At 35.7% G+C, this 23,668-nt stretch overlaps 1 protein-coding gene across 10 annotated transcripts in view; it reads left to right on the top strand.

Moving 5' to 3' along the window:
• The first annotated feature begins 426 nt into the window (after positions 1 to 426).
• Positions 427 to 23,668, top strand: part of Map2 (microtubule associated protein 2) — a 268,232-nt gene continuing 244,990 nt past the window's right edge. For 8 of the 10 annotated variants that reach the window (XM_087206178.1, XM_087206190.1, XM_087206185.1 and 5 more), the window contains exon 1: positions 430 to 623. The gene's annotated coding sequence lies outside the window, so the exon portion shown is untranslated. Of the gene's footprint in view, positions 624 to 23,668 lie in introns of all 10 variants that reach the window. The other 2 variants (XM_087206187.1, XM_087206202.1) reach the window with 1 other exon arrangement.

The raw sequence follows: 23,668 nt of genomic DNA, 5'->3' as shown, positions 1-23,668 counted from the left end.
TAATTAAGTGACAAAACTAAATTATAGCTACTGTCTCCTCAGCATACTGTTTAAGCCACACCTCACTGTGGTGTGACTTTTCAACACCTTCCAGTATTCCACAGAGTACTTGAACTCATTCTAAGTTGCACCTCACTTTGAAGGGGAGGGGACAGTTCTCTGGGGAGAGGGGTACAGTTCTCTGGGAAGGGGAGAGTTCTGCGGAGGAACAGTTCTCTGGAGAAGGGGACAGTTCTCTGGGGAGTGCAGGACAGTTCTCCAGGCTCTCAGAAGAAACCCATCCCGCATCCCCAGTCCGCCCTGGCCAGGCGGGGCGGGGCCTACGGAGCGGCCTGGGCGCCCCCTGGCTGCGGCGGTGGACAAGGCCTCTGCGGCGCGCGTGGCGCTGGCGGGACTTGCGCGGGGCGGGGCGCCGGGCGCGGGGCGGGGCGGGGCCTCCGCGCTCAGACTGGCCGGGCGCTCGGGCTGCGCGGGCTCTCGGGGAGGCAGCATCCTCCGCAGTCCTCGCCTCCCCTCCGTCCTCTTTTCCTTCTCCTTCTCCCTTTCTTCCCCGCCCCGTCCTCCCAGGCGCTCCCGGACCGCGAGCAGCCGCACGGAGACCGCGGCCCCGGCTCCTGCTCCAGGTAAGCGCTGCGTCCCCGTCCTCCCTCAGAGCCCGCGGGGTCCCGGCCTCCCCAGATGTCACCACCGAGGGGCTGGGCACGTCCCCGGCTCCAGGTCTGCGGAGCACCGAGTGACCTTGCTCGGTGCCACTGCGAAACCACCGACGACTGAAGTCAGGCCGGGATTCGTGTGCTGAGGGTTGACGCTACCTGAGCTGTAGCAAGAAGGGGCTGAACTGTGCGAGAATCATGGAAGACGGGGATTTGAAGGAGAGGATTATGTTCCTTTTCTTTCTTTCTTTCTTTTTTTGCCCGTGAAGCCGCAGAGCATTGCACATTGACGAATGAGCCAGTTTAAAGTCATTTATCCCTGTGATTCCCCTAGAGACAGCTACAAGAGGGGGATTGAAACATATTCATAATTATAGGAAAATGAAAATCAATGCTGTGTTGTGTTGGAGGGCGGGGCACGAAGGAACCAGTCTGGTTGAGTTCGCGCTTCCACATACACTTTTCCTCCTCTTTAATGATGGAGGTGGAAAGCTGCAAATACTGTCCTTTTCTTCTTTTCTAAACGCTTTCTTTGGGGGTGATGCAGTGCTGACTGCCTTCCTTCGCTAACCTCGTCTTTTGTTTAAGGATGGAAATTTCAAGAAAGAGTGGGAGGGCCCGGAGTGGGGAGGTGTATGTTTGGGTGTGGGGAGGGACGGGGGAGGGGTGGTAAAGCCGAGGGAGGCAGGAAAAAAAATTCTTGAAAACTGGAAATTGATGTAGTCCCTCCTGGCATCGAGGCGCCAGGATTTTGTCAGAAAATAAAAAGCTTTGGTTAGCAACCAGCTCGTTTGTAACAATTGCTGTATACCATCTGTTGTAAGCCTTCCACAGAATGCTACCAGGGCATAGAGCTTTTAAAACTGAGTCAGTGCGGACCCTTTTTGTTTCAATGCGCGCGCGCACACACACACACATTACCCATTAACATGTTACAAAAGGGAGTGGATGCTTAAAAGACAAAACCTTTAAAATTTATCTTGGAGGGTTTGGGGTTATGTTGTGAATGAAATCAATTATGCAAAACAAAAATATTGTTGGGTAGTATATAATCTTTGGTGTGAAGTAAAAGGATTAATGAATGTTAATAGGAACTAACTTAAATACTAAAAAATAAAATGGTCCATCTGTTAGAGAAAATGACTGCAAACTGAAATTGAGCTTGCAGCCACAGTGAGGCGATGGAGAACAAAGCCTTTTATATGAGCCACATTATGCAAAATGTCCCCATGCCTAAGCTGCAGGTACCAGCCCAATTTAAAAGCATAGGGGTGTCACCCTGTCATTTTTATGGTGGGCAATTATGACTTTTGTGGCAGTCAAAATAGATTGAATAAATAGAAGACTATTAGAATGGCTTTGATTTTATGCCCAAGAGGAAGATTACAGCCTTCCACCTGAATGTGACAAGAACACTCCTTTAATTGAGCAGTGAGTGTTTCTTGGTAGAAATCCTTAGGAATGTATAAATCAAATGTGTTTCAGACACCTCCCCCTATGCACACAAAGCATTTTCTCTTCAAGAAAAGATAAAAGGCATTTTTTCTTTCAATAAAGAACTTTGTGTTTTTGTGTGTTAACATTAATTTTGTGGTAATTCTATCTGATCCTCATAGGTTTACATCTGCATTCATGATTTGGGTATTATCAGAGCTATTGTGGCTTTATGATCAGTGGTACTGTATATGTTGCTTGTTTGTGTGGTTTATTTTATTTTATGCACCCATTACAGTTTGCTGAAATGATTTAATTTCCAGGCTTTTTAATTGAAAAGTGGGAAATTGCTTAACATACATCAGGACATCCAAGCAGTTGAAAAATTAAGCTTCCATTTAAAAATAATGTTTCACATTAATTTTTATTTTTTATTTCTCTCTTGTCTTAGTGTCTCCCACCCCCACCCTCATCAGACAAACTGATTCTTCCCAGTTATATCCAGACTAACAAAAGCAGAGCCAGTGTTCCAGGAATTTTGAATTCAGAATTTGCTCACTCTCTGCCACAACTCTTTCTCAGGATGACTTGTTTACAGCACCTGCTCAGGCAGGAGAGGGAGAAAGAAAGAATGTGCTGAGAGAGCATGACCCAGTGAAACTGGCAGAGCCATTACCTCATTCATTGAGTAGGCCCTTCAGCTTCACTGAGGGCACAGGGTGGAAACCAAACACCAGAAGCACACCCGTCTCAGGGCAGAAGCCTTCCTCTCCCCACAGCAGCCTCTACTAATGCCAGTCTACTGAGATGAAAGGGATATTTTCCCTTGTATGTGTTTCTTTTTAGGGAACTTGAACTGGATCAGAAATATGCAGCCAGAGATGAAACTTGGTCCAGAATCCTCCAAGCCTGAAGGAATAGTTCTGTTCCTTTACCACTTTTGGTTTAAACCAATTTGCAGATGTTATAATTGCCCCAAAGGTGCTTGTTAGTGGGTTCCCTTGTATTTTCTTGTAACACACATATATTGTGTTGAATTTTACTGGTAATTAGATAAAAGACTGGAGTGTTGTTCTTTTCATAAATGCAGTTGCACTGTTCACATTCAAAATTAAGTAGCTGTTACATTTGCTTAGATGTATGCATGGTAATAAATACATCTCTGAATGATTCATTGATGTCCTTGTGAGGCCAGCCATAGGAAACCAACCTGGGATTTTAGTTGTAGCCCCTGACTATTGACTGTTGAATGCTTAATGTCCTCTTGACAGATTAAGATAAAGAATCTGAAATATCAGTTATAGTAGAAGATAACACCACCTCCAGATGAATACTGTAGTCTTTAATGCTGGAAGTACTATAGTCATTTAGGTAAATCCCTAACTAGTAAATGTATGGGCTTGAAGACAACAATTGCAAGTTTCTTTGTCTATGATATACTGTATGTGAGTTAAAGATGCTAATAGGCTCTTCTGGTCATATGTGACTTTCTCAGATACATTAGTGCTTTTGCTACTTTAATTCTGTATCTCTTCTGTTGTCATTGCCTTGATCCACTCAGTCTACATCTTATGAAAAGGCAGTGTTTTGATCATTTCACTAATATTTTTCTTTACATCATTCTGTTTAATTTGATATTTGAATGTTAGACTTGTTCTTCTCTAGGTATTTGGTTTTATGTTCTTGCTCTCTTGATAAATATTTGGCTTTTACCTTCATTTAGGGGAGCAATTATTCCCATTTATTATGAGGAACAATTTTTGATATTCTCAAAGAATTATTAGTCCCAGAAATTGATTCCAGGCACCAAAAACAGTTAAACAATTATTATGAGTTACACAAAGGGCCAAAATCAAGGCAGAACATCTGTGGGAAAGTTTAGGTGGGTGGGTGGGGGTAGAAGAAGAGGAATGGAACAAACCCTCAGCTGTTATAATTTGTCTGTGTAGGATGGGGATGGGATTTTGTTGATGTGGGTGGAGAGGGAAGAAATCTGTTTTGCTTTTCTACCTCAGCATAATATTTTGTCTCCTCCTCTCCCTTGTCATTCTTGAAACTAAGGTCATGCATACTTCACTGTAAAAATTAGACAAGATGCGTATTAGAAACAGTTCGATAGTGAATTAAAAATCTTATATAATGTGAACACAGTTCATTGATGCTTTTATAAAAAATGTTTTGAATCTAACCTTTGAATTTTCTGATCCTTCCCATTTAAGAGATAAACTTCCCTTTATGGTAATATTTCACTGCAAGTTTTTTACTTACACCTTTTAGTGGAATTGTATGCAAATTTAGACAATGAAGAACTTAGATTTTTCCTTCATTCTGTTAAATTTATGTTGTGGACATTGGGGAAAATTTTAAATAATTTTATTTTCCTTTCAAACACACACATAGAAACATGTAATAGTGCTTTTTGTTATGTTAGTAAGCCTTTTAGAGCAAGTAATTTATTTTTAAGAGAAAACAGCTTGATTTCTTCCCCTTCTTTTCCTTTTTTGTCTTTCTCTCCTTTCTTTCACTTTCCCTTTGCTCCTTCCTTTCCATTTGTATTGACAAGACTATTACTAATCATTAGGAAATGAAAATGTAGCCTGTTACTTTGACTGAATTCATTTTCCATTATATCCGTGAACTTCATTTTACATGCAGGTTTATGTTAACATCTTTTCCTTCTCAAGGCTGTCTCCCTATCTTGGTATTATCTTTCCACTTTCCCTTTTGTATCTCTGGGCTTAAACAACCTTCCTTGAGTGCCAATCTCTGACCCTAGGTGTCTCTGAAAGACCTTTCAAATCAGTTTCTACTCTGTTTTCTCCGTTAATTTGCACCTAAGTTTATCCAGGTTCCATATTTTATAAATAGTTCCTCATCACAACTATGTCTTCTTCAACCTTCTTAAAATTACTTTTTTTTTTTTTTTTTTAGTACCGGGGATTCTTTTAGTACTCAGGACCTTGTGCTTGCCAGGCAGGCATGCTGCCACTGAGCTACATCCCTGGCCCTTAAAATTACTTTTTAAAAATTACACAGGAAAAAATGGTACAGCTGTCCAACTATTTTTTAAGATGGAAAATGTGGTTAGGCAAATGACCTTTTATTAGATTCATCTGATACCAAATAAAATGGTTCAACTTTGTTAAAAAATTAAAATGACTAATGAAGTCATGTGTCAGGTAGTTCATTGTCTTCATTTTCTGCTAGTTAACTGATTCCACTGATATATACCTAATAAGATAGGTGCCAGCTATTCTGTGTCCATCAGTAAAAGTTAAATGATCAATTAGTAAATGTTAAATTAATCATTAAATGCCAAACTAATCAGTAAATGTTTTAATTAATAAATTTTGAGCTAAATTAACCAATAAGTGATAAATTAATTTGAAATAAAAGATTTTAAGTATGTTAGTTTTCATAACACTATCATTAGCCGTCTTGAATCTACCTCAAAATGATCAAAAGCCTACTTTTTTTATATCCATTAGTGTATTTCATCACTTAACTGCCTAGGTCCTTTAAATGTAAGGCAAATTTACAAGTAAATATACTGTTTTGAGACAGAATAATCATACTAATATGAAGCCTTTATTTAATTTTTAATGGATTTATAGATGGCTACTGCATTTTACTGTTGTATAACAGTTATATCCATTCTGCATTGCCTTGTTAATGGATGGCACTGATAAGCTAAAATGAATTGATAGAAAATGTTTACCAATTTACTGACTAGAAAGAATAATGTAACAACATTTTGATTGTCATTGAGACAATTAAATATCGCCCAGCTTTGAAAGTTTAGTGTTTTATTTGGGCATCATGCCTCTCAAAATTGTAATTTAGCCTTTTCTTAAGAAATACTTTTTCAGGGATCAAACTTGGGACCTTGCGCTTGTGAGGCAGGCGGTGGAACCACTGAGCTAAATCCCTGGCCCCTTAAGAAATACTTTTAATAATACCTTTGAGCAGGACAATTTTTATTTGAATATGTCATCTAGTATAACTAAAAAAGAATCTTATTATTTTAATACATTATTATGTGTGTGTGTGTGTGTGTGTGTGTGGTATTGAGGATCAGGCTCAGAACCTCATGCATGTTAGGCAAGCCCACAACCGCTGAGCTGCATCTCCACATGTACCACCTTTACTTCTTATGTGTTGTTTAAGCAAAAATGCACAAGCTATAACATACTATTTCTTTGCTCAGTGGAATCATTATACCAGTAACAGCTAAATAACCCACCAAGTTTGTCTGTCAGGACTAAAATAATTGGTAGCAGTGGTGGTAGTGGTGGTGGGGTTGGTGGTAGTGGTGGTGTATGTGATTATCCTCTCAGAGTTAGCCTCTTATATATATCCTGTTTTTATAGTTGAGATCAGGTGTTTTGGAATCACTTGATATAAATAGAATTAAAACCTACACCGTTTGGTTCCACATGAGCACAAATTAAATAAAATTTTTATGAAAAATAATGCTGTATTTAATATTCACTAAGAAATTAAATTAGATAAGTTTCAAAGTACATTGCCTTCCTTATCTGCCAGCTCTGCATCCATGATTCGACCAACCATAGATTGAAAATATTTGGAAAAAAAATTATATCTATATTGAACATAGGCATTTTCTTCTTGTGGTTATCTTCAAAGAATACAGTTTAGCAACTATTTAAACTACATTTGCATTGTGTGGAGTATTATAAATAATTAAAATGTTTTGGAATATATGAGCAGATGTGTGTAGGTTATATGCAAATACTACATGATTTTAGGTAAGAGATTTTGGCATCTACACATTTGGTATCCATCGATGATCCTGTATCCACTCTCTCCTGCGTACCGAGGAATGATTGTATTAGTATAGTTTTCTTTCTTGACCAAGATGGTCTGAGTTCTATTGTTCCATTGAAATTGATGATAAATATAAATCTGCTCAAAATCAAAGACTGTTTATCAAAATTTTCTAAATTGAAAAATTCATTACTTTATCTTTTAAGAAGTGCAGTTGAGAAATGCTTTTGTGCATAAAATGTAGTTGTTCTTCATTTAAATAGCAGAAGTCAGAGCTGATGGAAGCTGAGGAATTTTGCTACAAAGAAAACACAAGTATTAAGCATCCTACTGGAAGCTGAATCTCTCCTGAAACAATACAGTGACTATGACGTAGAGTTTATTTTAACCAATTTTAGCTTTTGTGTCTCATACAAAATCTTGCCTCCTTCGTAAATTGCATGATGAACTTTATTATGGACCACTGAGCATGGCCTTTGATAGAACTGAGAAGTTTCTTTTTTTTTTTTAAGTTCTTGTAGCTTTCAAACTCATTTACCAGTTCCATAATTTTTGTTTCTTTTAGTTTGAGTGGGACTGCATTAAATGAAAGTAGTCAAAATCAAAATTAGAAGCATTGAAAGTGTTGTACCATCCTGAATATTCTCTTTGCCTTACTTCATCCCCTTTCCAAAGACTATCATGCAGATTTCTAGTAGAAATCTTAAAGTTCTCTATTCCAAAACTGTTATGGAAAATGAGAAAATGATTTTTTTTAATAAATTGTATTTCCTTTTGTTTCCTCATATACTGTCCTCATATAATAGACTAGCTCTTTGTTGTCCTATTAACTAGTAGCTTAGAAAGATTGTGTATGTACATATGTGAAATAAAGGCCATTAAATGTGGTCCTTTACAAATTAAGTTTTTAAATGAACAAATAGAAATTGTATATTATTAAATGCATTCCTTACTTCTGTGCCTCTGACCAATCCAAGAAGGAACATAAATTATAAAGATATGCAAATTATATATGATTTTGAGGATGTTTGATGAGGAAAGAGGATTGTCAAGAGCCAGGGTTGTGAACAACTGGTGTACTCATGATAAACTGAGGCAGCAAGCAGTTAAGTGACTTTCTTAAGGTTGTTAATAGTGGAACCACGCTTGAGACTCAAGAATTCAGGCTCAAACTCAGCCCTTGATAAGGGCTGCCATGGATGATCCAGTTCATTCTGACTTTCTGTTCCTAAATCTAGTATACTTCTGCTTTCTGAGTTGAGGGTGGAGTGTGGTGGCAGTCATACCTGCCCAACTTTGTGACTCAGCTGTGACATTCACATGGTTATAAAAGAAGGAGGGACTTGAGATTTTAGAGCCATTCCAACCAGCTACTTGCCAGATTCACTATTGAAAGCATGGAGACTAAATCTCATCCAGGAAACATTTACAAGTTACTGCTCTAGGGCCATTCCTGTGGTTTGGAGCTCTTAGGAGACGCTTAAGCTCTGGGGATGTGTGCCCAGACTCAGGGGATGTAGACAACTAGGGAGCTTTCTCTGAGCATGAACGATCCATACTGAAGCCTCCAGGTTGATTGGATCTGTGTTTAGACTTGGTTCTATATACAAGGGGAATCCAACAAAAATAGGCAGGCTGAAACTTTTTCCTTGTCTGTATCACCATGATATTTTCTCAAAAATAGCTTTCCCTGTGTTTCCCCCAGCTTTGACATTTTTAGCGAAAGGAAGTGAGCTAGAAAGGCTGTGGGTTTCTCTCTCTGACTGAGTCCCACTTACCTTCCTACTCTTGCATGCCTTCCTGTTTCTCTGCCTACAACTATCTCTCCCTCTCTCTCTCCTCCCTCTATCCTCTATCTCTTTCTTGGTTTTTTTTTTTTTTAACTTCTTCCACAGACAGCAAATTAAATAAGAATTAGGTGTTGCCATGGTTACTGTGTTTGGTAGAGCTGCACCTGCACCCACGCTGCTTAGGCATTATAGAGACTTAAGTTGACAAATATTTGAAACACTTGAAGAGCATCTTGGAGGAAGGAAATTAAGCAGAAACCATGCTAAATATTGAAAGAGAACCATATTAATAGTTTAATATGAAAACTGAAACTATACCACTATCTGGGCAAGGAGTTCTAATGTCCTTGCTAGAGAATGCCTTATGGTACAACCTGATTCTCTAGGTAAATGTATTTAATCACTCATCAGAATTGGAGTGACTATTTCATCACTGAGAAGATGGAACAGAATTCCTTGTAGTATTTCCCATACACATGGGTGAAAGAACATGTTGTACATATCATTTTTCCCTGAAGTGTCATTATTTAGATCCATAATTGTAAGAAAAGCTATCCTCAGTGCATATTAGAAATAAATACTTATGAATAAAAATCTTTTAAAATAAGTTGTTCTTGCTCTTCTTTTGGATGAGGTTTTTTTTATTTGCTAGAGTAAAAATTAAAATCATTTGTAAAGAATTAAATATTGATACCTTTTAGCAAATAATTTTCTTACTTGGGAAGAATTTACTCTGTTTCTTTTCCACTTTCTTTTCTTATATCATGGACCATGATTGATTGATTGATTGATTGGTACTGGGGATTGAACTCGGGACCTTGTGCTTGTGAGGCAGGCACTGGAACCACTGAGCTAAATCCCTAGCCCCCATCCATATATTTATTTAATAAATGATGTTTGGCCCCCTAATATACAGTAAGCAGCTGAGTATGGAGGATATCAGGATAACCCATACAAATTCCTGCCCTCGTAGAGTGGATATTTTAGCAGCAGGAGACAGAAATTAACAAGTAAAATTACAAATGAATGAATATTTCAGACATAAATTCTATAAGAAATATACAACAAAAATATATGCCAGGGCCTGACTTCAGTGGGATAGGGTGCCCTTTATAAGATGCAGTGAGTCATAGGAATTCTGAGCTTCTAAGTCAGAGTGAATGATCTCAGAGATGGAAGAAGCATGGCACCTTTGAGGAACAATGAAAAGACCATGGTAGAGGACAGTGGGACAGATAGAGCAGAAAGAAGGTGCCAGACCACATTGGGCTCTGGATCATGATAAAGAGTTTGACTTTTATTTGACTCGTAGCACACTTTAATTTTTGAGGTTGTAAAAACAGACTTTTTTGGGGAGAATCTCATAAAAGCTTTCAAAGATTAATTATATCTTGTAAATCCCTCTAGATATATCTATCTTATTCATTAATGTGTTAAATCACAAGAGAGGAATAATTTAGAAAATCAGAAATCAATGGTGAATACAAAGAAATCAAATGGCGAATACATTCACCTGATCTATCATAGTGCTATGAACATATGTACCACAAGTAGTATTTTCTTTGGTTGTTTATTACATGTATAATTAATTTTAAACATGTGTAGTCTTCTTATACTCCAAACTAGCTTTATAAAAGAAACCTCAACAGACAAAATACAAGTGCATATTTGAGAAAAGTAGTTCAAAATAATTCCATTTTCAGTATAAATGTGTTCATTGGCTATTCCCCTACAGGACCTTTAGTTGTAGACAGAATCAGGTGCCAAGAAGAAATCAAGATGGTGATAAAATGTATAAATAAATAAAACCAGGACATATATTTTGCTTCTTAGAGATGATGTTCTAGATCTCTGGAGAATTTGGTAAGTAAGCTGGTCCAATTCTAGGATGATCTTGGATCATAAGTGAGGTTAAAAGTCAGTGAAGTTCTTCATGCATGTTTCTTTTACCAAAATACTTAACATACTTTTCAGTTATTTATGACTTAGTATAATGTTGTCTTGACTAGTGTTAAACACAGTTTGCCAGATACCTGATTGATTTAAGGATGTTTACTTTTTTCTCAGTATGTCATTAATAGAAACAAAATCTTTTTTATTCCTTATGTAATGTTATGTACCAGGCATTTTAAAAATCACATAATCAAGGGTAAATTAATATTTTTATTTTACAATGTAATATTGAACTTCTGCTTATTTTTCTTTGAGTTTTTTTCCTTGACCTGCCTTTTTAAAATATTATTTAACTTAAGACATGCTTTAATGTGCAGCCAATAGGTATATTGACATGTCTACTAAACATACAGTTACTCAAATTAAATATTACAAATATGAAATGAGCAATCAACAAATAATTTAAATATATATAAACTCTGAGTAGTGTTTTTGTAGTTACATTCAAATGTGGGCTTTTAAATATTGATTTATCACTGAACATCAAATAAAAAGTGACATCAAAGGACTGATGAATGTGTTTTAAAAAGAAACAAGGAAGTGGTTTCCTTCTATGCATACAACTATTCTTGTACTATACAATATCAAGTATACAGCATATTTCTCTCCTCTGCGCGACACTTAACTAGTGATATAAGAAATAAAACAAGTATCAAAAAGAATGATACACAACAACATAAATGGTGAAGAATGTATGTCCTGTAAGTACTATGCAAATTCAGAGGGGGAAATTTGTCACCAAGTAGAGAAGTGGAAGTCTTCATGGCATGTGTAGTAAGACTTGTGAGTGGCCTGGTTTATAAAAATACACAGATAGGAAAATAATACAAACAAAAGCACTGGAGTCACAAGGAGCTAAGCAACCAGATTGCTTGAAATAGAGGTAATCTTCTCCTGTTGGAGGAGTACCGAGGATGAGTGGCCTTGTATCATGTAGAGGTCCTTAAATATTGGGCATGGGAGGACTTTAGGTTTTATACAAAACTGTTCAGATCAGTGAAGGATTTTGACCTGGGGAACAGCATGAGGAGTACAGTACAATATATTAAACTTAGCAAGACAAATTTGAGGGGGAAAATAGCAGGTCTAGAATTTCTATGGTATTAAATAGAGAATATTTAGAGTAGGAGACTAAGAGATTTCTTCGAAACTGGGGTTGCAGACATTTTCACATACAATTAAGAAAATGCCAATACTAAAGAACAGAAGTGTGTGCTGTTGATGGAGATGTTTGAGGAAAGACTGACTTGAAGAATCAAAAAAAATTAGAGGCCAGGTAAAGCTGCAGTTGGTAAAAAATATGTGTCCCGATTGGAGCTTTGTCAAATACATGCAAAATAAGTATTTTAAAGAAGACTTTAGCCTTAAAAAGAAAGCAAAAGATAAATACTAATTTCTGTTCATTTTATTTCCTGATTTCTAGACAAATTGGAAATGAACTTTATGATTTCACAAATTAATTTAGTATCGAAAACCAATTCTATGTGTGTATATCTGTTAACCTGTCAAAAGATGACAAACACATTTTTGTTAGATGTTTATTTTTAATTTTAAAGATTTGCATTAAAATGTTTATTATTAGAGTTATCATATGGTAGGGCCTGATAAGCTATTTTATTGAAAGATGTGAGAGAAAATGTTTTAGGTTCTGTGACCACACATTGTCTCCGTACTCAGCTAGAAAGCTAGAAAGCAACTACAAATAATATGTAACCAAACGGGTATTGTAGTGTTCCCATAGAACTTTTCTTACAAAATTAGGTGACAGTGTCCTTTGATCTTTGGACTATAGTTTACTAAGCTTTGGCATATATTGTCATGTTTGAACCTGAATACAGAAACTATCTTTAAAGTTATAAGGACCATACTTGTAAAAGATCACAATTACATTAAAACTCTGTAAAGACCCATGAATGGGGCAATCCTTAGTTTTCTCTTAAGTTACAGCTGAGAAGCTAGAGACATTTTTCTAAGCCACTAGCATGGCTTTGTCATATAGGTACTGGTTGTATTTCTATATTTTTCTTGGCCTCTAGTAATCTCAGAGTGAAATATATCCTACTTCTAGCATCTATGTAGACTCTATGATATGCATTTCACATACTAACTTTTTCATTTTTTATTTATAATTTCTCTTTATCCTAATTTCTTTAGATTTGTTTTAGAACAAGGTAAGGTCGAATACATAAAGCTACATTCAATATTTTCGTTAGAAATCCACTTTTTTTGGTACAGGGGATCGAACTCAGGACCTCGCAATTCCCAGGCAGGCACTGTGCCGGTGAGCTACATCCCTGGCCCTTGAAATCTACTTTTTATCACAGTTTGTGGCCATAACATTAACTCCATCTCAGAAGAAAAAAGTAGCATGGCATTTTCAATCATTAAGTTAGGGCAAATTGTATTGCTGTTGTTCAGATTCCACAACTGAAATAATTCTCTCAAAAAATAAATTGTAACTTTTTTGTAAATGTTGTAGTCAGGGTCTGCAACTGAATACATTTAATACAGGACATATACTTTATAGGATTATTTTATAATATTCACCCAAAAAGTCAAAAGCAGAGGAGTGTGAGAGATCTGTCTGCACACTAGAGATCTGAAGAATCCATCCGAGGACCTGGATCCCTCAGCAGGGTCCCTCCCATACAAGTCCAGCTGAAGGCCTAGAGCCCAAGGCAAAGTCCTCCACGAGTCCAGCCAGAAGCCTAGAGTCCACGGCAATGTCTCATGCTAGTCTATGTGGAGAATCTGCACCAGGAAGGTTCAGAGGCCAGTGGTGGAAGCTAGAAAGCCTGCGCCTGTGGGGCGAAGGATTTGTGCCACCAGACTGAGGGGTCTACACTGAAGCCAGAAAGTGAGACTCAAGGTGAAGATCAGAGCTCCTCTGATGAGAGCAGCAGCCATTCCCGCAACAATGAGGACCCAAGCTCCTCTTCCAAGAACAGCCGAGTTTGCATCAGGAAAACCAGCCATAGCAAGCTTCTCCAAGAAAATCAACAGCATACAATCTTCCCTCCAGTTCTCTTTTTATACTGTTGGCCACAATCCTCAGGTGGGTCTTCCATGCCCAGACCATACTGACTTGATTCAGTTGCAAGTTCCAAGTTGACCATTAGTTAATCCACCACAGTAAATGTTCAAATATTCAATTGGGGAACATGGAGTCAATCTGTTAGCTTTGTACTTTACAGAGAAATGGAGTGTCTTTCTTGCTTCTGAACACTTTCTTGTGTTTGTTTCAAAAGATTTTTGAACACTCAGGAATTCAGGAGGATGCTAAGATCCAAGTATATTTTGCTGTTATAAATGTATCGTTCTGGAAATATTCTGGGGATTAGGATTTACATATTAAGCCCTACTGTCTTTCTTTCCAGAATGCTTCCTGAGGTTTTCTCACACCAAACTGAAATCTATATAAAAAATTATGAACTGTGATTTTTACAGTTTCATGTGAAATGATACATTACCTTCAAATATTAATAATAAGTATATATTGTTAATACAGTGGAATTAAATAATTGAACTAATTGTAATGTCCCATTAAATTAATAGTGAAATTATTTGGCTCACAATGGACAAGACAGCTCTTTACATGATTATTAGTTTTAAAAGAATAAAGTTACCAATTAGATGTAAACTCGTAAGTACTCTAAGACATAATAGATCAGGGAAAATAGTATGGGCAAGTAAAGTTCTTCTTTAAACGTTAGAAAAATAGGGCCGGGGATTTAGCTCAGTGGTTTCGCCGCCTGCTGCACAAGCACAAGGACCCAAGTTCCATCCCCAGTACCAAAAAAGAAACAAAAAAGTTAGAAAAATAAAGAATACCATATGAAACTAAGATAAATTATAACACATCTCATAGTCAGATAGTTAGTGGTTTTTTCAGTGGTTAGTTGTTCTACTTTTTTAGTAATTGTATTTGAGATTGTTTCCTTATAATCATTTTATATGGGATAGAGTCACAGAGAATTAGAAATTATAACAAGGTGTATTTTAACCACATTAGAACATAGACAAGATATTGAGTGATAACCCATAGGTAAAGTTAGAATCAAATTTCAGCCCCAAAGAGCATAGTTCAGGCAGAATTGCAGGCACAGCCCAATAGGCAGGAGACTGTATCTTTGTTATTGTAGTAAAATATGCAAAGCAACTGAAATACTAAAAAAAAGGGAAGGTTCCCACTATTAAGTTGTGGATTGGCAATTTAGCTCATGGTAGAGCACTAGCATATGTGAGGCCCTGGGTTCAATACCCAGTACCACCAAAAAAAAAGTGTTAAATTAGTCATAATGAAAAGATATGATTGGGCCGGGGATTTAGCTCAGTGGTTCTGATGCCTGCTTTGCAAGCACAGGGTCCCGAGTTTGATCCCCAGTACCAAAAAACAAAACAAAACAAAAGATATGGTCATATTTTGCTAAAGGTAATTTAATTTCAATTTCTCTTACCTAAAAAAAATTTCATATATTTATAGATACCAGTTATTTGTGGAAGTAGTCTGTAAATAAGGATATAAATGGAGTATATATATTTAAACTTGAATATCGAATATCGTATGAACTATTTACAATAATTATTTCAAAGTAAAAACAGTTTAGGGTTTTGGTATTAGGTGATGTTATCTTTCATCATTACAAAACATTTCAAAAACATAAAAGCAATCACTGGAAATTAACCATGATTTTGCATCTTGTGATAAAATATAATTTATTGCAGGAATATCTCCACTAATTTTAGTCAGAATTATTTTTTTCAGGAAATATAACAAAGAAAAAACATGGAACAACTGCAGTTGCTTTTCTTTTCTTCTCCTTCTTCTTCTCCTTCTTCTTCCTCCCCTCCTCCTCCCTCTTCTTCTTCTTCTCCTCCTTCTCCTTTCTTCTTTCTTCTTCTTTTCTTCTCCTTCTCCTTCTCCTTTTCCCTCCTCCTCCTCCTCCCCTTCCTCCCCTTCTTCCCTGTCCTCCTCCTTCTCCTTCTCCTTCTTTCCCCTTTTTTCTTTTTGAAACAGGGTCTTGCTACGTGGTCCAGGCTCGTCCTTAACTCACTATGTAGTCCAGGCTCACCTCGAACTCGCAGTGACCTCCTGCCTCATCTGGGATTACAGGCAAGCGCCAACACACTGGGCTTCCTTTCTGAAATTATTCTTCACCTCAGACATTCTTAAACATAAGGTTAGGTATTCACATGGAGAATTGACTCCGACCATTGAACTGAAGAGCCCTGAGTTAGACCAAACCACATGTGGAAATTTTTCTGGTCAGAAAAGTGTTATTAGTTTAGATGGAGAGGCACTTACTCATGCCATATATGGGCTCATGTCCGAGTCCTCAAGGTGGAGTGAAAACTGAATTTACAACACAGCTCTCTGGTGGACAGCTTTATTATCACGTCATCTGCACAAAATCTAAGAGTACATGTGCCCAAAATACAGGATGTAGTTAGCGCAGAAACAGTATTCCAATTTTTGCATCATTATATTACATGATTATTTGTAATCTAATCTAATAACAGAGCAAAGAAGACATTGTGTTAGAAAAATCTATATTAATTTTAATATCTATTTCATTTTGCTCTTAAATATGCCAGGCACAGAAAGATAAATACTGAATGATCTCGTTCATATGTAGAATATAAATAAGAGTTGGTCGCCTAGAATTAGAGTAAAATGTGGTTACCAGAGGCTGAGATGATTGGGGTGGGAGCTTGAAGATGTTGGTCAAAGAATAAAAAATGACATTTCCATAAGAGGAGTGAGTTCAAGAGATCCATTAAATAGCACATGGTCATAGGCTACAGTTAATGATCACATATTCTTGGGGAATCTAGAAGAGCAGATATTAAGTATTCTCACCCCAAAGATAACTATTTAAGGTGTTAATTAGCTAGATTTAACCATCCTACAACACATATATATATATGCCCTCCAAGGTATATATTAATACATTCATATATATAATTTACATATGATATTTATATAATTTTGTCAGTCCATTTAAATAGATACATTTAAAAAATTTAAATAACTTTATCCTGGTAATAGTTAAATAAAATTTAATAGTGAAAATTTGAAATTGGACACCAATATCATGATGAATCATCATTGAAGTTCTCAATAAAGCTATTTCTGAGGTTAGAGAGGATAAAAAAAGTAGAAGGGGGAACCGTTCAGTAATTATTTTATAAATTCCAGCTTTAATTCATATTGTTATTTTTGTAAGGCCACAGTTTTGCTCTTACATTGTTTATAAGACCACATATTTGATCATCTAACTCCACAGCCACACATGATTAGATCTTGTTTATTGCCTCCTATAGTTCTTTGAACAAGGTGCTTAACATTTGTGCAACTATTTAAAATATATATGTGTACATGTAATGCATGTGTATGATTTACAAAGGGCAGTGTGCCAGCATAGACTCATAAAGGAAATATTAAAAATAAACTAAGTTCAAACTAAACTGTGACCTCCTTGGCCCTTGTTTCATTTTCTAAAAATAAGGATAATTGCCAAAAGATCTCTCAAATTTTTTGCTTTGTTTTACTTTTGCTTCACATCTAAGAATCTAGAAGTCCAATTAGAGCCATCTTTTAGGACAAAGTTCTCTGGTTTCTTGGAAAGTTAGGCATGAATGAAATATTCCGTACGTCACCATTGTAGCTTCTAAGAGGTTTTGGTCAGTTATGGGTTACATCAGCCATTTGTGAACCAATTTGGAAACTAGGCAACTTTCAACCTTTTGAACATAAACTAAGCAGTTTACAAAATTTTATCAATGTTAAGTTATCCCACTAGTTGGGACTGGTGTTTAAAATATTAACAGAAACAGACAAGGGCAATGCACTGAATTTATTTACAAGAGAATATCAGTGAAAATAACCTCTTACAGACCTTATTTTACAGTTTCTAATAGTCCACACAGTAACATTTTTATCAGAAGTTAAAAACTACTTTATTACATTACATTTAGATTTATTACTCTGCATCATGGTACAGTATATAGGTTATGTACATTTTCATAGAATAGTTTACTTTTGAAATTTTGTTTTAAAATTCAATAATTTAGTTTTTAAAGGAGAATGACATAATTTTTATATGCTTATTTGTCCACTACCTAAAGAAATATTTTATTCTCACTTATTCACCATAATATTTATGTTGCCAAGAAAATTGTGTAGATGTAGGAAGTGGTCAATAAATATTTTAAATAAATGAGTTATTCAGAGCTATTTGTTTAGAATGCAAAATATTTAACAAAATGTGTTTAATCATGTCAAAAAGGAAATGATATCTTCTTTTATGATTGGTAAATTTGTTAAAAAATTATTGATTGTAACATACTCAGTTTTTGCCTTTGCTTAAGACATAGAAAGCCTTATTACTCTCTCCTATGGGTCTTTGAGAAAGTCATTTGGCTCTTGGGCTTCAGTTTCCTAATATACAAAGTGATGGGATAAATTTAGTTGTCTCCAAGACTGATTCACATTCTATGATTAGTTGGAAATGCATCACATTAGTTCATATTTTTATACAAATCAGTTAGTCACCTTTGTAGCCATTTACTCTCCAAAGCCTGCGTTAGTGGGAATGTTTGACAGATAAGTTTCTCATTAGGGAAAACTGAATGTCTTAGATGGTTAGACTTATGAGGTGCCTTTTGGAGAAAACAAATTATTCATTGTGAGCATCTACTTTATATTTGGCAAATGTTAATTAAAAACCAATTTTAAGACTTTTACTGTGATGAGCCATATTAGCAGTACAAAGAAAAAGACAAGATGTGTTCTTTCTGTCTAGGAGCATGTGATTGAGTTGAAGGCTGCACACAAATCCTTTTGGTAACTGAATGGAGTATAAATAAGCATCAAGTTTTAAACACCTGTTTACAAAGCCTTGGAAGGGGAAACACTTATGTGCTAATCCTTAAATAAGAGTGGAGTCATGATATGGTTCTGTGTTAAAGTGATCATTTATGATCATCGTGTTAAAGTAAGATTTTAACACATAACTACAGTCAGTGATACAAATAATCAGACCTGTTGGAAAAATGAGTTTATAACAAGGTTTGGGGAAAGACAAATATAATTCTACGCACTTTACATATTATATTTGCCCTTCCAGTAGCTCATATAATTTTAGAAAAATAAAGAATTCTTTTTAAAATAAATATTTTCCAAATGAAAGGCAATTAAATATTTTCACCAATCTGCATGATTCCACTATTTATTTATTTATTTATGATGTAAGTCTTAAAACAATGCATCAGATATATTACAGAGAAAATAGTTCTCATAAATCTTTTAAATTTCTTGATGTGTTCTGGTGACCTATGACTATCCATTGAAATCTTAAAAATCTCTTCCACTTCAAATGTAAGTCCTTAGAGGCATAAGGCTTTGAAAAAGAAGGCAAGAAGGAGGTATACCCAAGGATTTACTGTACTGCTTTTCAAAGCAGAGGCCAGCTGTTTTGGAACTAGAATTAAAATGTAAATTATAAAGGAGAAGAATGAGAGCCATTTCTTTCAAATAATGTCCAGTGCAATCAGAGTAAGAAAAGGGTTTAGGGAGATTTGCTCCTATGCATAAGTCACAAAGGATCAAATGCAAGGCCTGGAGGGAAATTATTTACTAGGAACCAAGGAGACACAACCCATGGATTGTCTAGGATGATGTCTAGGATGAATTAATTGAAGAACAGACCTTCAGTTCTGTTGGACCTGAATCCAAACCACAAGATAACCGTGCAAAGAAGTTAGGCAGTCTCTGTACCAACAGCATAGCAGGATTGTAAATTGAACTACAGTGCTGGTAGCATGAGTTGCATTTTAATCCCTGTGGTTTTATGAATCAAAACAGAGATCTGTTAGTACAATGCAGACAGTCAATGTCACTTGAGAACAAAATACAAAAATTGCACATGAGCTTGGTCAGGGTTTTCTATATAAATTACAGGAGGAAAAGCCATGAATGCTTTTAAATCTACTTATTTTCACAAATAAATTAGTTTTTCTTATATTTTTTAATATTTTGTAGTACTTTAAAAAGATCTAACTGTTCTAACCGGGACCACACATATGTCATAAGGATGTATATATATATGTATTCATTTGACTGTTCACATTAAATCTTAAAATTTAGTTTTAATCAGTTGTCATGACTCTAAAATGAGATGGCAATATCAACAAGGAAAAGAAGTGAAAATATATTGACTTACAATAGAGTTTTACACAAATAAACATTTATTTATTTATTTATTTATTTATACTCTGCTAGGGATTGAACCCATAGCTTCACCCATGCTAGGCAAATGCTCTACCACTGAACTACATCACCAGCCCCACAAATAAACTATTAAATTGACAGAGTAAAACAACATTAGCTTCAAGTTTATGAGGGTGTGTAGAACTTAGAAACATTGGTATGAAACACTGATGATTTTGCCTCTAACATGAGCATGAAGTTCATATGGGATATTGTGCTCTAACTCTAAAGACCAGATCTCACTTAACAAATAATTAAGGGTTTGATTGTGAAATGTTTAATTACCAGCATAAAATTTGACATTATCCTCTAAACACTACTTCCCTTATTTTTTCTGGAGTCTGTGACTCTTCTTTCTACATACACTTATACTAGTTGATTGTTTCCATTGCCAAAACTTGTAACAAACATGTAGTTTGACTGTTTCCTGATCTATACCCCCAGCTCTGGCTTCTTCCCTGAAAGTCAGACTCATATCCCACTACCTGCCAGCTTGCTTCTTTATGACCATCAAGTGCATAGGGGCTACAGGGTTCAAATAGCTAAGACCACATTTCACTGAGTAACTGAAATACTAAAAGTATTCTCTAGAAAAATACTAACAGTATTCTGAAACTCAACACATTCATAATGAAACTTATTTCAACATCCACCCTCTATTCCTCTTTAAATCCCATCTTATGTCATGAAATTATTCCAAACCAGAAGTCAAAAGCCATCCTAGACTCCTGGGCCAGGGATTTAGCTCAGTGGTTCTGGCGCCTGCCTCACAAGCTGAGGACCTGAGTTTGATCCCCGGTCACCCCCCCAAAAAAGCCGTCCTAGACTCCTAAATATATTTCCAAAATATTCTCCTTTTCATCTTTATTCTCATTGAATTTGCTCTTTGTTTTTCATCTGGAATGTAGCATTTGATTCCTTTGCCTCCAGTATTTTCCCATTAAATTCAATCTTTATATGAGCCAGAGTAGTCTTTTTAAACTGCATGTGAAACGGGATCACTCTTGTATTTAAAATCCTCCCTTCAGTGTCTTGTTAATATAGCATATTAAATATAAACATGCAAATCTGGGAGCATGCTATCTTTTCAATCTTATTTTCAGCTACTCCTTGCCTGTATTTTTGGCCTTAGAATAAGCAAACTACTCTAGTCTCCACACATTACTCGCTCTATTCTTCCCATTATAACTCCCCTACACACACCCTTTTGGCTAACTGCTTTTCATCTTTCAAAATCAGCAGAGCTTTTATATTTGTATGCCGCTGAATATTTATATTTTTTTCACATTCATTTTTGCAAATCCAGTTTCTAGCAGAATGCCTGACAGATACTCTGCAGTAAAATAATTATTTTTTGAACCGAACAGCAACACTGGTTCTGTTTAGATTTTGCTAGTGAGTACTTTGCTTAAATGGGTGCTTGTCCCTTGTAGTATGGACAGTTGTTCCATGTAGGAGGCTAACTTCAGATAAATATGTTAGTATAGCAAGTATTTTTGTCATGCTTCTTCATCTATGCTTCTAGTCTCTTTAGTCCCATTAGCACACCCAACCCTGGGTAACTAATGTCTCTCAGCTGGTTTCTTCAATTTTACTATGGGGATGGTTCTTTTCTCAAGAGGACTCTTGGGAAAACAAATGGGACAGAGAATGTATGTGAAAGAGGTAATGTTAGGTCCAGTAGTGGAATTTCAGTGAATTTTCATAAAAAGGAAAATTATGCTTTCTAAAATATATCAACACTGCTAATGGAAAATAAGAGTGAGAAACTGATAATGGAGGAGAAATGTTCTAAAATGCTCACCTACCAAAGGACCATGCTATAGGGCTCAAGTTTCTATACTTGATATAATTTTGAATTCTTGATTTACATGCAGCAAATTTCCAAGCAAAACCTATTTTAAGAATATGTTAGTTAAGTATTGAAAATGATTTATTGTATGGATTTCCTTTGTGTAATAGTTTTCTTAAGTGACAGGGATAGTTAACATTTTATAAGGTCCAAAAAAAATTCCATAATGCTTAAAATCTATATTGTTTTACTTAATTTAATGACAATTCAAATAAATAACCATGAAAACCAGCAAAATGACCAGAATTTAAGACATTGTCTCAAGTCAGTGCAGGATATTAGGACTTCAGTTTGAGGTCATTCAATATTTCTTTGATTGCTCAAGGACTGATTTTTATCACTTAGTCTCAATGAATAAAAATTATTTATGCCTAAATATTACATAGATGAACCTTTTTCACAGTGCTAGTTAATATTCTGTAAATTATGTATTTTTCAAACAGTGTTAAACTGCCATATTTAAAATGCATAAATCAGGATGCTCTGATGATGGATGATTTATCCTTCTTTCTCTGAAAGTTCATCCTTTTTATTTGGAAGTTACATTGGTTTTGTCTGATTCTGTAATAAATAAACTTCCTAGGAACTGTTTAGTTTTAAAACCCTTGGAGATAGAAAATAGTATTTCTGGATCTTTTATGTTTGGGTGTGAAAGCTAAGACAAAATATTCAGATTGTAGTACCTAATCACTTAATATCTACCTAGCACCACTTAAAAATCACTTCCATATTTAAGTATTTTTAAAACTACTAATAAAGCATAGCTTATTCTAAATATTTCTCATGGAATGCTAAAATGATTGTCTTCATGGTTTCAAAAGAAGGGTTTCTATTTATTTTTGAAAACTGATTTCATGATATGCACAACACAATTCTCTGCTCAGGTGAAAGTGAGTATCACAAGAAAGTAAAAGGCACATTATTATCATTATTCAGAATAGATTGATAGAGAATGGGCTCAGTGTTTGGGTTTTCTTAAAAGCCTAAGGCTGTGGGGCACAGGTTTTTCAGCAGAGAGGTTGCAAAACATTTAAAATACATTTATAGCTAAATACATGAATGAAAGCAAGAGAAGAGTTGGTGCTCTTAGCAAAAAAAAAAAAAAAAATTACACATGAGATCCTGCTGGGTACATAGATATTTGGTACTAAGAGAGTTAAATATAATTTTTATGTAACATCTTAACTGTGTTGGATTATTAAATATGATGAGGAAAATCACATTCTCCCAACAGACTTAACTCAAGAATGACAATCAGGAGCACTGGCAAACCATCCAACCACCCACATCTCCCAAGAAAATTACTCATAATAGCAATTTGCATTGAGGTATTAAGCAGCATATTTTAAAATATATGGGATTAAACTCAACGAGGAAACATAGCAATTCTCTTCTTTTTATCTATAGACTGTAGAACATACCATAATCTAAGTGAACAAAGAGTCACACATTTTTAGACAATGAAAACCTAAATATCTCTGCTTCCTGCCCATTATAAAATGCCAAAAAGGAAAAACAGTTTCACAAGATTCTACAAGATATCAAGCAACAGTTATTTAAAGTGTTTTGATTTGGTGGGGGAGGATTAAATGCCCAATTTAATATCCTAATATAGTCATAAACCTGATAAAGTTTTAGAAAAATGTATGTAGTTATGACCTCCATTACCTGGTTTATCTAGGTTCAGATGGCCTCTGGTCAACATTTTGGCTGTATTTGTGGCCAAGGGTTTGTCTTGGATATTTTCCTCCTTTGACCTATGTTTAATTTTGGATTTTATTGTTTTTATTGTACAATAAAGATCCTAAGTATAATTTGAATAAATTTACTTCCCCGCTGCCTATCATTACCGTCACCACCTGTCTAAATTTTGAAAAAAATTAGAGCTTTAGCCAGGGATTTAGCTCAGTAGTTTTGCTGCCTGCTG

Source organism: Heterocephalus glaber, unplaced genomic scaffold (assembly GCF_053883595.1).
Source record: "Heterocephalus glaber isolate CG9 unplaced genomic scaffold, H.glaber_assembly_v1.0 deba00000621, whole genome shotgun sequence".
Lineage (NCBI taxonomy): Eukaryota > Metazoa > Chordata > Mammalia > Rodentia > Bathyergidae > Heterocephalus > Heterocephalus glaber.
This window is presented reverse-complemented; position numbering and strand designations above follow the sequence as displayed.